We start from the raw sequence: 16,476 nt of genomic DNA, 5'->3' as shown, positions 1-16,476 counted from the left end.
GCTAATAAAGATCATTTTGCAGAAATTTTTGACAAAATAACATTTAAATTGCATGTTATGTTTCACTGCACAAAAATGAAAAGAAAAAGCCCTGCAATGACACACTTGGCTGATCTGTTTGGAGGAGCTAAGCGTCGGTGACAGGACACATGTCAAACAAGTGGAAAACCCTAGGTTTGTCTCCGCCACAAACAAAAAACAGACCTTGTCAGTTAGTGTCCCCTGATTCCCCAACACACACACACACACACACACACACACACACACACACACACACACACACACACACACAAATTCAAACCAGACCTCTCCTCCATTTTTGTCATTTCTCATCATTTTTCCTAAAACAGTATACTGTGAAATATCTTGGCAGAGTGAAGAATACCATCTAGTAAATCAATTGGTAAAATATCCTTTATGTTTCATGACACATCCCGTTTTGATTTAATAACAGCTTGTCTTGGTATCCATAACCTGGTGGCACTTCCAGGGTTTCCTCACTCCCAACCCAGCCAATATGTGGTTTGTATGCTCTGAGAGTTGCCAGGACTCTGTTTCAACAAGCCTTCCCAAATAAAGGCAAGGGCAACAGAAAAGACTGCTGGAGAAAACCATGTTCTGCTCCACTCAGGTAAGAGTCCTTATAAACAATATTCTCATTCACTCATTTCCCCATGGATTTACTGAGCCCTAGTATTTCTACACATTCAGTATACAACAATGAATTTCATTTAAAAATGGAAAAAGAAAAAAACCCCTGACCTCATGTCTGATAAGAGGCTAGCTTGCCCAAACTCTCATGAGCAGGTAGGGAGCTTCCCACTGCCCTGTCTCACTAGGCAATGACTCACTGGCATACCTGTCTGCTACCTATCCATGAGCCTACACATTTGAACTTTTTTATTAAACTATAAATGCAATCTATTTGATAGCTTTTTCACTATTTTTATAAATTATATGAGTGTAACTAGCAGCCCCTCCATTGTTACATATGTTATAAAAATTACCAACTTGTATATGTTTTCTTAATCAAACCAAAAAAAATAGCATATAGTAAGCTTATCAATGAGTGTAACATCAGAGCATTATATCCTGCTTAGTGGAGGCTCTTTACACTAACAAACTTATGAATAAACCACCTGTGTCTTTTATACAAGTTTTTATGTTTTATGATTTTTATGCTTAAATCTTTTATTGCTCTGGCATCCACCTTGATATAAAGAAAGAACTTGAAATAATGCCCTTTGTTTACTGTGGTCTCCCTAAACACCTATGCTGAGGGGGAAAAATGTTTTTCCAGTATTAATTTGAAAACCAGTGTCATAATCTAATTCCAGGCCCATTTCAGGTATATTTATGAACAATATTTTATTCCACAGAAATGTTTTCCTGTTTCTTCTTCTGTAGCAAGAAACTTAAATTACTCCACTCCAATGCTTAAATTACTACAGTATCATAATGTCTCTAACACACAGTAAACTTAGCTGCCCTCTGTAGCCTAACTATTTTTAAATTCCCTAGTGATTTGCTCTCACAATTGATTCCTATACTACACTTTTAAATCTCTCCCAAACAAACAAACAAACAAAACATTAAAATTCCTCTAATTTTCTGAATTGGAATTGCACTGACTATATAGATTAATATATGCAGAGCTGCCCTATTTCTATACTGAATATTCTTAAGCCTCTTCCTTTCAAAGTAGTTCTTCAAAGCTACTATCCAAGTTTTTCCATTATATTTAACTTCCCCATTTTTTATGTCAAGTTTCTCATGAGAATTATATCTTTTTTACTTTCTTAAGAACTCTATATTAGATGCCTGGTGTGATGGCACATGACTTTAACCCCAGAACTCAGAAAGCAGAGACAGACATCTCTGACTTTCAGGACAGTCTAGTCTACATAGTCAGTTCCAGGACTACATAGTGACCTTGTCTCAAAAAACACAAAAACAAAATAAAAATAAAAAATATTTTAAATTCTCCTGAGTGAGGCAACCCAAACCCATAAAGACAAAAGTAGTATGTACTCACTTAACAGAGGATATTGGGCCGGGCGTTGGTGGCGCACGCCTTTAATCCCAGCACTCGGGAGGCAGAGGCAGGCGGAGCTCTGTGAGTTCGAGACCAGCCTGGACTACCAAGCGAGTTCCAGGAAAGCCTCCAAAGCCACAGAGAAACCCTGTCTCAAAAAACAAAAAAAAACAGAGGATATTAGCTGTTAAGAAAGGATAATCATGCTACAATCTACAGACCTAGAGAGGCTAAGTAACAAGGATACCCCTAAGGGGAATGCATGGATCTCTGTGGGAAGAGGAAATAAAGTACACTTTGTGGGTGTAGTGGGGGCAGGTGGGAATGGGAACAGGAGGGACCAGGTAGGGGAAGGAGGGACAGAGGCAGAGAGTATAGAGGAAAATGACTACAATTGGAGGAGCATTTAGGGAGCAATGTAGAAAACTACAGCAGTGGAAAATTCCTGAAACCTTTGAGGGTGACCCTAATGAAGACTCCTAGTAATGGAGGATATGAAGCCTGAACCAGTCATCTTCTGTAACCAGGCAAGGTATCCAGTGGTGGGACAAGGTCACCAATTCAGTCACAAAACCTTCAATCCACAACTTGTCCTGCCACCAAGATGTACTAGACAATGGTGTCTCCGAGAGCGTGTGGTAGTGGCCAACCAGAGACTGGTCTAATTTGAAGCCCGGGCCACAAGAGGGAGCCCATGCCTGACACGGACTGGATGGCCAGGAACCAGAATCTGGAATGACCAGAGATGTAGAGTAGAATCAAACACTACTGGTCATAGATAGATTGGATGGATGCTCTATGATTACTTTCTGTCAACTGGTTGCTTACTCAGCCTCCTGACCCAAGGTTAATTTTATTTAATCAACACAAATACAAACTCAGGGTTCACAGTGTCATCTGTTATCCAAATAGGTCTGTAGCCATTCAGTTCGGGGTTTTTGTTTGACTCTTATCAGTGGGAGTGGAGGTGTCTCTGACTCTTGTGCCTGCTCTGGGGATCCTTTTCCTCCTACTGGGTTGCCTTCTTCAACCTTCATGAGAGTTTGTATCTAGTCTGTTTTTAAATAATTTATTTATTTTTATTTTATATGCAATATCCAGGTCCTCGGAAGGAGCAGTCAGTGCTCTAAACCACTGAGACATCTCTCCAGTCCTGTGTCTAATCTCACTGTGTCTGGCTATGCCATATTCAGTTAATGTCTCTGGGAGGTCTGCACTTTTCTGAATGGAACTGGAAGAGTAGTAGATCTGGGAGGTGGGGAGGTGGGAGAGAAACTGGGAGGAGTGGAGAAAGGGGTGGCTGTGGTTGGGATGTATTGTGAAAGAGAAGAATTAAAAAATAAAAGAATCCTATTTTAGAATACATTTCTTTGGATAGGTAAAACATCGGCACCAAAATTCAAAATTTCCTCCCCACATCTGCCTAAGCCACCAGATTCTTTTCCTAGTGAAAGTATCACTTACAAGTGACTTCGATTTGCTATCAGCATTGGGATATAAGTAATTTTACATGTAAGAAATTCATACCTACCCAACACACACACAAAATGTTAAATACTAAAATAATGCACACAAAGCAATAAAGTCTCAAGATGAGGTCTGCAGAAAGCCCCACCTGTCATTCAACCTTGAGTCCCTCCTTAAATGTTCCACCTCCAATCAGCCCAAGAGAATCTACCTCCAACATATGCCTCAGAGTCACCCACCATTTTCCCAACTCTTCATTTTAATAATTTAATTTAATAATGACATCTGCTTTGTATTATTGCTAATAAAATGAACACCTGCATCCCTGAAAAGGCACAGACTAACATTCTCACTCTGAGGTAATGCTCCTGGAGGTAGTACATCTGAAAAATAACTATGCCATGGGTGGACCTCCCTCACAAATGTGATCAGTGTGTATTAATGAAAAAAAAAAAAAGAACCCACCATACGAAGACACAGGAAGAAGCAAGCACCTTGGGCTGGAGAGATAACTCAGAGATTAAGAGCACTGGCTGCTCTTCCAGGGGTCCTGAGTTCAATTCCCAGCAAATACACAGGGGCTCACAGCCATCTGTAGTGAAATCTGTATTTCAGACAGAAGACTGTATACATAATCAATAAATAAAAAAAATTAAAAGCCAGCACCTTCACCTTGGATTTCCCAGCCTCTGGAACTGTGAAATATATTGTTACCAATTACCCTTTCTAAAGAATATGTTCTTGATTTGAATCATTTACAACTGTGCCTTGACTTTTGGGAACACAAGAACCTAAATTGATGCTGGGGCAGAACCCAGAGAAAACTGGAGGCTTCCCCATAACAAATGATTGGTAAGTTTTCATTCATCTTTTATTTCTCCAAAATTTTCAAAATATTTATATCATTCTGTGAAGAGTGTCAATCCTAGAGACAAAGCAAAGCTACACACTATCAAACCTGCACTCTGCCACTTACCAACAACAGCAGCAAGACTCCAGTTTCTCTACAAATACAGACTTGAGCTTTGCTGTATAATCACTATTATCCTTTCTCACAACATGGGAGAAATGTGCTTAGAGACTTCAATAGACATTGGTTAGAGAAAGGGTCCAACGTGCATAGGCCTAAAAATTGGTACTGAATTCCAAGACATAGTCTCCTATTCTATAAAAAGTTACAATGGCTATAGGGAGCAAAGGAGACCATGACTGAACAGAGTCCTGAACGAAATGTATGTTGTTGACATCAAAGGTAGCCATGTCAAGGACTCTAAAACCTAAGACCCATGAGACACTGGTAAAGCTGTTACCCATATGGCCCAGGCTAAGAGACATGGCAAAGCTTTCATCTACTCTGAACAACTGATCAGTATGTGCAAACTAGCTTCCAGCTCCCAGATGCTTACAGCCTGGCACTGCTCCCCTACAAAGACCTCCTACTGAGATTACCAAACCCTTCCCCAGGTGCTGGACTAACAAACACACAGAATTTGCCACTTAGCAGCTTAACCAGGAATGTGTCTGTCCTCTCTTCATTCCCTCACTGTCCCTGCTTTCCCTAGAAGGTTCCAACACCAAAGCTACAAAGTGAATGGCACTTGGCATCATTTATGGGTTTACAAAGCAGTTTCTAGTCCAAGCAGCCACAATGCCTGTTGTTCACAGAAGACTGTACACTGTGAGTGTTAGACAAGCAGAGAAAGATGACGCTGTCAGCTAGGAGGAATAACTGGATCACCTATGACCTGTCCCAGGGAGAAAACACAGACACTCAGAGTGGGACACCCTGGACATGGTTTGGCACTTGTACACGCTGCATATAATAAACTATTCCATCAAACCAAGAACAAAGTGGCAAAAACGTAGCAAAAGTCCTCTGAAATACAAACCTCCATGAATTCCAAACCTGATCATAAAGCACTGACAACTGACCAGGTTACCATCAATTGCCAGGGGCCTTGGGAGGAGTGAGTTCTAATCTACAAATTCTTCAACTCTCAAGGCTAGGAAAAGCTAGTACACTGAAGATTCTTCTCCTTTGTCTCCTAAGTCCCTTCATTTGGCATTCATCATGAACACTTGCTTCCTATTAATGTGATTATATTCAGAATTCAATTACATAACTAAATATGCACAGTGCACCAGGTCAAGGGGTTATGGAAAAAGGAAAACCAACAAATGGCAGAGGCAATATTGAAGCTGAGCTTTCAGTCACAAGAGAAATCAAGAAGCCCAAAGTTAATGCTCCCCTGACAATCTATATCATTTCTCTGGGCATGTGGATCATAATGAGAGTTTTATTAGGATCACAATTGTGGAAAAGACACATTCAAAACATTAGTCATACTCATCACTACACACTGTCCATTTAAAACAGTAACACTTATTACAAACCTAGAAATAAACCTAACTGTGACTCTGTATGTAACTGCACTGTGATCCTGTACCATCAATCTCCAGGTCTGTACCACTCTGGATACTCTCTAACAGAGTCCATTGAGGCTATCATCCTACACATACTTCTGCTCTACGGCAAGAGAACATGTGTGGTTCACAGTGAAGTTCAATACGTACTTGCTGAGGATGCTGGAGGAGGCACAAGTTCCAAGACTCCCAAAGATTCCCCATAAGGTAGAGAGCAAAAGAGGCTCATCTGGGGATCAGGAGTCCCTCTTTGGAGTTCCCAGTCACCCACATTCATCCTACTGGGCTCAAAGCCACACAGAAGAAGGCAGTCCAGCCGGGCATTGGTGGCATACACCTTTAATCCCCGCACTCAGTAGGCAGAGGCAGGCGGATCTCTGTAAGTTCGAGGCCAGCCTGGTCTACAGAGCGAGTTCCAGGACAGCCTCCAAAATAATACAGAGAAACCCTGTCTCAAAAAAAGAAGGAGGAGGAGGAGGAAGAGGAGGAAGAGGAGGGGGAGGAAGAAAAAGGAGAAGAAGAAGGAGGAGGAGGAGGAGGAAGAAGAGGAGGAAGAGGGCAATTCAGGCATCTTTGCTGAAGGCTAATTTTCACTGTCAACTTGATTGGACTTAGAAATAGCCATGAAAACAAACCTCTGAGTGTTTCCAGAAAAGTTTAATGGAAAAGAGTAAATTCACCCTGAATGTGGGTAACAGCATCTCATGTGCTGGAGACTGAATGAAAAGGAGGAAGTGACCTAAGCACTTGTATGCATCTCTCTTTTCTCTCTGCTTCCAGACTATGAAAACAATACGATCAGGGCCTCACACTCCTGCTGTCATGTCTTCCCCGTGATGATCAACCGTAGCCCTTCAAACTATAATGCAAAATACACCCTTTCTTCCCTTGAGTTGCTTCAAGGCAAGTGTCTCAGTTACTGCTCTACTGCAGTGATGAAACACCATGACCAAGGCAATTTATAAAAGGGAGTGTTTAACTGGAGGCCTGCTTACTGTTTAAGGGGGTTAGTCCATGAGCATCACGGTAGGGAGTACAGCAGTAGTCAGTTGGACATGGCACTGGGAGAATAGCTAACAGCTCACATCTGATCCACAGCATGCAGGAAGAGACAGAGACACTGAGACCACTTCAGAGCCCACCCTGAGCAACACAATTCCTCCAACAACACCACACCACCTAATCCTTCCCAAACAGTTGCAATAACTGGGGGTGAATCATTCAAACAGGTGAGTCTATGGGAGCCATTCTCATTCAAGCCACCACCAAAGGTCTCAGTTCAGAAACGAAAAAGGTATCTACAACACCTGCCCTAAATTCTTCTGTAGAAGTACTGTAGTGAAGTGTGATGGAGGGTTCTCACATCAACAGAACTATGGGATCTGTCGCTGCATCACAAGGCTTTGTGCCATCAGGATCAAAAGAACAAAATATTCGTTTCCTTTATTCATCCATTCAAGAGACCCAAAGTCACCACACACACATCACTCAAAACAATGCACTAGACATGCTAGGGAACCAGCATAAAATTCACCATTTTAAAGATAACAGTCCCTACCTTATGACATATGTTTATGATTCAACAGGAAAAACAATAAGTTGAAGAAGATCTAAATGAAAAAGGTCAGAACAAACTGCCAGTCATCCACATAGCAGTAGCAGTATCGCAGAGTGCTTACCTAATAGACAACGTGTATGTGCAACCCAGGTAAGGCATTCTCCTGAGCACAAGCCCACTGTTTCAACTGCCCTCCCCCTAAACCAATTCCCTCTGACCACACTTGCACATGCAAGTCATAGGGTACTCCCAAAACCAGACTCCCAATAGGAATCAAGTATTTATAATTGAATGTACTTATCAAGTCACCTATGCTAACTCAAAAAAATTACATTTATTTACTTATTGGAGGGAAAACATTCAAGTTCTGAGGCATGATTATGGAGGACAGGGACCAACCAGTAGTAATTGGTTCTCCCCTTCCACCTTGTGGATGTAAGAATCCAACTCAGGTGGTCAAGATACATACTCAACACTTTCACCCACTGAGCCATCTCTCCAGTCCACCCACTGAGACACTGTGTCAGCCATGTGTTCAGTTCTTCAATTGTCTAAATCCCAGAAGAGCAGGAAACATCTGTAATTTGTTCTTTCACACATGTGGTGCACTGTTCTACCAGCCCTCTATGGGACAGCTAGTATGCTAACAAGATGATGGTATATTCCAACTTACGAGGATAATGCCTGGTAGCATCAGGATTTTAGTCAATAAACAGATGAATTAGTAAGTTACATACACATACACAAATACATACATACATGCAATGCATGCATACATACATACATACAGAGACAGGGAGAGAGGGAGAGCACTCCCCTTCATCTCCTTCTCTTAGAAACTGCAATCCTAACCCTGGTTAACCATCTGGGAAACAATTGCCTTTGTGATGGCCTTGTAAACTGGTTTGAGCCTCAGGAAAGCAATCTGACAGTATATCTTAGAAGCCATAAAAATGTTCCTTCTCTCACTCAATGTTCTAGTTTGCTTTCTATTGCTGTAATAAACACTATGACCAAAAACAATGGGGGGAGGGAGGATTTATTTGGCTTTGATATCCCAATCACAGTGCATCACTGGAGAACGTCTAGCAGGAACTCATGCAGAAGCAAGAAAGAACCACAGGAGAACACTGCTTATTACTTGTTTCATGGTTTTCTCAGTCTGCTTTCTTATACAACCCAGGACTACCTGCCCAGGGGTAGAACTACCCACAGTAGATACAGCTCTTACACACCAATCATTTATCAAGAAAATGCCCACAGTGCATATCTAATGAGATATTCCCCCAATTGAGGCTCTCTCCTCCCAGACCTCCCAGATTACTTTAGTTTGTGTCAAAGTGACAGAAAAAAACAAAAACAAAAACCTAACAAGCACACCACCCCATAACACTGCTTCTGGAACTCTCCGTCATAGGAAACTGAGTGTTATTAGTAGTTGAAAATCTGGAATATATGTGTCAATAACAGATTTAGGAAATTAACAGTATAGCATCACAACAAAATATTATATAGTCATTAAGATAGCAATATAGCTATTAAATAGCAAAAAGGGAAAGTGCAGGTATGAAACAATAAATTTAGACAAGCAGTGGTGGTACATGCCTTTAATCCCAGCACTCAGGAGGCAGAGGCAAGAAGATCTCTGTGAGTTCAAGGACAGCCTAGTCTACAGAACTAGTTCCAGGACAGCCAGAGGTATTACACAAAGAAATTCTGACTCAAAAAAACCCAAATAAATAAATAATAAAAATTAAATTCAGCTAAGAAAAAATCACTAGGGAAAGGTTACTTGAACTGAGAATGGTTGTTTCAGAGTAGTGAATGTGGGTGTGCTTTCCTATTCCCACACTTTGTAAAAAGTTGGAACAATGTTTCAGTAATTAAAAAATAATCTTACACAGTTAAAGGACATGGCATCTCTGACAGAGAGAGCCATGGGCTACAGTATAGAAGCTAACTTGCTCAGGAGGAAGGTAGCCATCGTTAGTCTAACCATACACAGTGCCTCTGGGACTGGGATACAGAGCCCGGGAGACACACAGCGTGTGGGGAAAGCAGGCACATGAACAAGCAAGAGATGAGTCATATGGTGGGATGGGAAAGAGGGTCATAAGGGTCAGACAACACAGAACCTAAGAATAGAGGTTGGTACTCAGGACCTGATAGTCAGGCCATACATAGCAACTCCTGGAGAGCCACCTCACATGATGTAAGTATGAGTAGCTGGCAAAAAAAGAAAACAAAAGAACCTTCTCTGTTCACCACAAAATTACCTGAGCATTTAATTATTCATCAAAAGAGCATGGGCTTTTACCTTGGGACCACTGATGCACATTCAGCTTTGTGACCAAAACTGGAGTCCTCTTCCTTCATCAACCCTGCCACCTGAAGATGAACAGCACAGTCTGACTCTGACAATAAGATTCTCTACCACCCAAACTATGCTGACCACACACCTGTACTCTGCTTGCCTTCTGGAGAAACTCTTGTCCCTGCACTTTGAAACACTCCACTTACCCATCAACAATCATTCAGTGCTGACAAACCATACCCTTGGGACTCAAGCCATGCTCAGTCACTTACTGTTTAACTTAACTCCTAGAGTACTTAGGCCACAGTTACCAAGATTAGTACACATCAATCTGTATGTTGAGTGAAGGGAAATTGTCTTTGCTACTTTGTGACTCCAGGATGATGTGGTTCCACAGTCTGTGGTTACTATGCAGTCCACAACAGAACTGTATCAGCAGCACCGAGAAGCCCAGGAGACACTAGTGTTAAGTCCCATTCAGCTACTGAAACAGAGACTTCCTGGTTTACAGACATCGCACCTGAACCTCTTGTTCAGCAACACAGGTATAAGTGGAGTCTGAGAGTCCAATGATCTAAGGACCCCGGTAGAGTAGCCAGGATGGAAATTTCCAAACAAAAAATGCCTCAAAACATGAAGACTGTGCCCAGGATCTGCAAGTGACAAGGGAGATGGGGTGTAACCGTTAACTGGGGAAAAGCCTTTCTAGGGGTTCTTAGCAGCTTAGAGTGAGCTAGTAGACCCCCAGAGAGAAGGAGACACATTGAAATCCAGCTGTTGGCTCAGCTGAACTCCTCACATGGAGATATCCATGGAAATCTAACACTATTTTCTGGTTCTCTGGGTCCATCAACTAAACTGGAATATTTGTTCATTTGGCAAAAAACAAAACTATTTCATATTGATCACCCTTTCATTCTCTGTCCTAACACAGCCTGAACATCCTTACATTTCAAAGTCAAAAATGCTCCAAAATCTAAAACGTTTTGTTACAAACATGACACTGGGAGTGGAAAAGTTCTATACCTGCCCTCTTGGCTGACAACAGTCAAAATACAAGTGAGCAAAAGATAGAGTACATTCAGTCTGTGTTGATAGTATACCCGAGACCCGATGTATTTGTATATCAACATGGGCTGCATGTCAATTATTTCACTATTTGTATATATTCAAAACCACAGAACACAAAACAATACAGTCCCATCAGGAAAAGGACACTCAATTCATTTAACATTTAAACTTCCTATCCCATGGTAGACTCTGTGAGTTCAGAAAAGACTCCTGTAGAAATGATGCTGTCTTAGAAAGTCCCAGGAGTTGGCAAGGTGAGCATGACATCTTATACTTAATCCTAACACTTAAGAAGATGAAACAAAAATCATCAAGAGTTTGGGGCCAGGATGATCTACATAGCAAGTTCTGGGCCAGCCAGGTCTGCATGGTAAAATTCTGTCTCAAAAAACAAGGAGGGGGAAGCACAGGGAAGTGGGAGAAAGTACCAAAAGAGGAGGAGGGAAAAAAGAAAAACCCAGGAGCTTTCTGTAGAAGAAGAGGGGCTAGCAGAACATCTCCAAGAAACAACCGGCTGGGTTTAAAGAATATTTACTGTTGCTTTGCTGTCATTTTTATTTCCAATTCCTACAATATTTGTTTTGTTTTGTTTTGTTTTGTTTCCAGACAGGGTTTCTCTATGCAAAAACCCTGGCTGTCCTGAAACTCATTTGGTGGACTAGACTGGCCTTGAACTCAGAGAGATCCTCCTGCCTCTGCCTCCCAAATTGTGGGATTAAAGGCATGTGCCACCACTGCCCAGCTAGAATATCTTTTTAAAAGACAAAAACAATGTTATGACATCAAAAAAGTCTGTAACCTTAGACTTTACATCTAACTAACAAGCCCACAATCAACAATCTAGGAATAACTAAAGGTAGATGCAAGAAAGATAACTAAGTGGAGCCCAGTAAAGCCATGCCAGCTGCTCCAGGAGACACTTGGAAGCCCCCAAGGAAAACAACCGCATTTTCTAAGACTTTAGAGATGGCCAGATGGCACAGGCCATTATTTAAATAATCTGTCTCATATCCATCAGTCTCACTCTCACCTCTACACACACCTGTCACCTCAGAAATTAACCAAGGGAAGAAATCTACAGAAAGGTTAGAGGAACTATTTCCCAGGTCCTCACACTGCTAAAAGATTTTCTAAACAAGAATGTCACGCCAAACACAATAAGCTTCTCTTTGAAAAGACCACACAGAGTCAGCAACGGGCGTCCCCTCTAAAAGTCATAGGCTAAAGATGAGAGAGAACTTTGATATCACTCTGAATCAGCAGGTACACAGGGATACAAACAGTCCTAACATTCAGATATTTTATAGTTACATACTTATATGTCCACGCATACATCCAGTTCATAGAGTTATCATCCGTAAGTTTAAACACATACTGGTTAAAAACAATTAGGGCAAAAAAATAATCCTGCATATGTACTAAACACATACAGACTAATAATTGCTATTATTCCGACAACACAGTGTAACATTTTTCTGAATAGCATTTACAGTGTATTAGGAGCAATAAATCATCTAGACATGCATGAGCATATTCAGGAGGATGTGCTCTGGTGATACACACACAGTACACTGCTGTAGTACATGTATGCACTTTGGTATCTGTAGTGGCTGGAATCAGATTCCCAGAAGACAGCAGACACTGTATGTATGAAGGCTCCAACTACATTGAAAATGGGTTTGGAGTGGGTAGACAAGTCTTTGTCCTTAGCCACTCAACTCAGTCATTTTTAGCCACCAGTCAGATCTCTAAGACATTCCCCGTAGGAAGCCCACAATCAGTCATGCACTTTTGTTGCTCCAACTATGAACAGCACTCTCACAGAAAAATAGGAAACAAAGTAGTGATACCATTTTCAAATATTATACCTAAGCATTCTTTCATTTATTTTTCATTTTTGAGACAGTCTCACTATGTGACCCACGATGGCCCTGAACTCATAATCTTCCTGCCAGTACAGAAGTGTGCCACCTTGTCCATCGTAAAACATTTATTTTTAAACAACCCCAAAATCTGAGGAAATTTCTACTAAGTAACCTTAAAGTCACAGTGCAATGTGGCCATTGTCCTTAGAGAAAGAAGAAATGTAAGAAACACAGCTTGTTTCCTTCTTTCCAAATGTCAGAGGACTGCAATGACTCTGTGGTCCACTCACACACAAACCCAGGTCTTCTGCTTTAGTGACATAGCAGGTTGTTTCCAAACACAGGAAGCAGAAAGAGCTGGGACAGTATGCTTCAGGGGAGATAAACATTTAAATGAGAAGTCTTCAGGTACTATCAGAAATAACAGCAAAAAGGCATCAGTCTTCACCTTACACAATTAAGTCACCACCTAGGATGGCTATTTTTGGTTGTCAACTTGATTATATCTGGAATTAACTAAGCCCAAATGGCTAGGCACAACTGTGAGATTTTTTCTTAATTAAATGTTAAGTGGGAAGACACACTTCTAATTCAGATCTCTGAGGTGGTAAGATACAACTTTAATCTACATCTTTTGAAGTGAGATCCCCTTTAGTCTGGGACACATCTTCAGCTGTCAGCCTATATAAGTGACATAAAAGAAGGAATTTCTTGATCTCTCTCTTTGCCTGCTTGCTCTCACTCTGACTAGCAAGTCAATTCCTTTACTGGAATTAGAGCCTACTTCTTCAGGATTCCAGTGTATACTGAAGACCAGCTGAAATATACAGCCTCATGGACCAAACAACGACTGGATTCTTGGACCATCCATTGATAGACAGCCATCGTTGAACTAGCTGGAACATAGTCTATAAGCCATTCTAATAAATCCCATGTCTAGATGTGTAGGTGTGTGTGTGTGTGTGTGTGTGTGTGTGTGTGTGTGTGTATGTGTGTGTGTGTGTGTGTACAGGTTCATTTTGTATCTCTAGAGAACTCTAATGTCTAGGTGTGTAGATGGGTGTGTGTGTATACACAGATTCATTCTGTATATTCTGTTCCTCTAGAGAACTCTGACTAATAAACCACCAAACCCAGAAGGTGACATAGAGCTTGCACTGGCATCCAGACAGGAAATTCTCTGCTCTTCTGTACTTTTGAGCACATGGCTCTGAAGAATAAACTAAATCTTTCTGCTATAGCAACCATCACTAAAGCAAAGAGAAGAGTAATTTTCTTCCACAAGTCAAATAATAATAAAAGAGATTTCCTTCATATGTGAGGAAAATATATAATATGATGAGGATAGCATGAGAAAAGCTATTTTTGTGACTCATCCTAGTAAAACTTTTAACTAAGACCTTGTGGTGGTTTGAATAGGAATTGCGCCTAGAGACTCATGTTTGCATGTTTGGCCCATATGGAGTAGCATTATTAGGAAGTGTGGTCTTGTTGAAGTAGGTGTGTCTTTGTTGGAGGAGGTATGTCACTGAGGGTAGGCTTTGAGGTCTCAGATACACAAGCCATGCCCAGTGTGGCAGTCTCATCATATTGCTTGTGGATCCAGATGTAGAATTCTCAGCTCCTTCTCCAGCACACGTCTGCCTGCACGCTGCCATGCTTCCTACAATGATGATAATGGACTAAACCTCTGAACTAGCCCCAGTTAAATGTTTTCCTTTATAAGAGCTGTGATGGTCATGGTGCCTCTTCATAGCAATAAAACCCTAAATGATACAGATCTAAAGAACATATTAGAAAGAAGTTAAGGAGAATATAGCCAAGTCCCCAGTACCTTCACCATATGTTAAAATCACAAAGTTTGTTTAGTAAGGGACCAGTCAGAGTGAGGATGAGACCCTGGTATCTCTCTGTCTGTTTCTATGCCGTTCTCTTTCCAGCACTGAGACTGTACTCAGCCTCCTGCATGATAGGAAGTATTCTGTCTGAGCAACATCTCAGTAGGATGTGAGCCATGGGCACTGGGATAGGATGTCTTTCTCTCCTCTCAACACTGTAGGAGGAGCTGAGGACAGAGTACACCTAGCTCCCTGCTTATGAGGCAGCCCTGAAGAGGCCAGCTCCAGGAGACCTCAGGTACCCTCCTTAGTATCGATGTGAGGTACTGGAGATCCTGTGACATGAACACACCTGCTGAGCTGGCCCAGAACCCCTATGCAGGCTCCATTTTTGACAGTCGCATAGCCCCATGTGACCCTTTGAGAAAGAACCAACACTTTCACAGCAGAATATATGCAGGAGAATGAATATGTTTCCCATTTTTCTTCTGTGGATAAAAGCTGTAAGTTCACTTTATCTGGATTTAAAAAAAAAGCACGTATGTTTACCACTGCTCCCCTCCAGGCTTCCCCAACTTAAAATGGCTTTAGATTCCTTGCTTAGTTTTATTTGAAAGCACACTTCTGACAGAGAAGGATAGAGCAGAGATATACTTTAAAATTCACTAGGATCAATGCATATTTATTCAAAAGGTGTAAGAAAAAATTTACTCAAGAAAGTCAAAAGAAAAGCAAACACCTCTGACATTTTTAAGACAATACTTTAAATAAAAGAAACATGCTAAAGTATAAATTCAGAGAGTCAGGGAAAAGGCATATAATGACATTTAAAGATTACTTTATTTTAAATAGCATTTTTACATAAAGAGGGTAATGGTTAATACTAGCCTCCTTCCCACCAGTGACTCTGAATCCTGGCTCTGCTGCTGCTTAGTCTTCTATGCCTTACTGCCCGCGTGTCATGAGACATCATGTTGGAGTTTGGATGGTGAGTGCAAATTCCAATCAACACATATGAACTGACTTCATCTACGTGACATTCACTTACCTTCTCCCCTTCCTTCCTGCTTTCTAACATTAAGGTCAATAGTACCTACCTCCTAGGTAGAGACTGGAACCCCTGTAGACTTGATTGTGGGACTGCAAAATCAGACTGCCACCATAAGGAAACAGTATAGAAGTGCCTGCAAAATTTAACACAAAATTATTATATGGTCCAACAGTTCCATATTGCGATGTATGAGCACAAGGACTAAAAGCAGAGGCATAATGAGATACCAGAAACGCACTGTTGCCTGGCGGTGGTGGCGCACGTCTTTAATCCCAGCAAGGAGGATCTCTGTGAGTTCGAGGCCAGGCTGGACCAATAGCCTCCAAAACAATACAGAGAAACCCTGTCTCATAAAAACCAAAAAAAAAAAAAAAAAGAAACGCACTGTTATAGTCATTTATCTAAAATAGACAAAACCAGAATCAAAACAAAAGTCCATCAGACAATGCATGGATAAATAAGATGTGCTGTATATACAGAATGAAGCATTCATCATCCTAGAAAGGGAAATTGCTAATACATGCTACAATATAAATGACCTTGAAAACACTATGCCAAGTGAAATGAAGCACTCATGAAAAGACAAATGCTGCATAATTCCACTCAGACAAGGTACTAACAGTAGTTATACTCATAGAGAAAGAAAGTAGAACAGTGGCTGCCGCAGAGCGGGGAAGGAATGGGGAGTTAACGTTTAATGGATGCAAAGGTTCAGTGTAGGATGACTGACTTGGACGGTGGTGAAAGAGACACAACTATGTGATATACTTCATACTAGCATACTATATGGTGAAAATGGAAACTTGTGTATTTTGTCATGACAGAAACATTACATTTTATGTTATAAATACCC

General features: G+C 41.1%; 1 protein-coding gene across 5 annotated transcripts in view; it reads right to left on the bottom strand.

Annotated features, from left to right (window-relative positions):
* Fars2 (phenylalanyl-tRNA synthetase 2, mitochondrial) overlaps positions 1 to 16,476 on the bottom strand; it is a 402,667-nt gene that overhangs the window by 359,512 nt on the left and 26,679 nt on the right. For 4 of the 5 annotated variants that reach the window (XM_040755833.1, XM_040755836.1, XM_040755835.1 and 1 more), the window contains exon 2: positions 15,670 to 15,756. The exons of the other annotated variant lie outside the window; for it this stretch is intronic. The gene's annotated coding sequence lies outside the window, so the exon portion shown is untranslated. The remainder of the gene's footprint in view (positions 1 to 15,669; positions 15,757 to 16,476) is intronic. 5 annotated transcript variants of the gene reach the window in all.

This window comes from Mesocricetus auratus, unplaced genomic scaffold (assembly GCF_017639785.1).
Source record: "Mesocricetus auratus isolate SY011 unplaced genomic scaffold, BCM_Maur_2.0 Super-Scaffold_100013, whole genome shotgun sequence".
NCBI lineage: Eukaryota > Metazoa > Chordata > Mammalia > Rodentia > Cricetidae > Mesocricetus > Mesocricetus auratus.
This window is presented reverse-complemented; position numbering and strand designations above follow the sequence as displayed.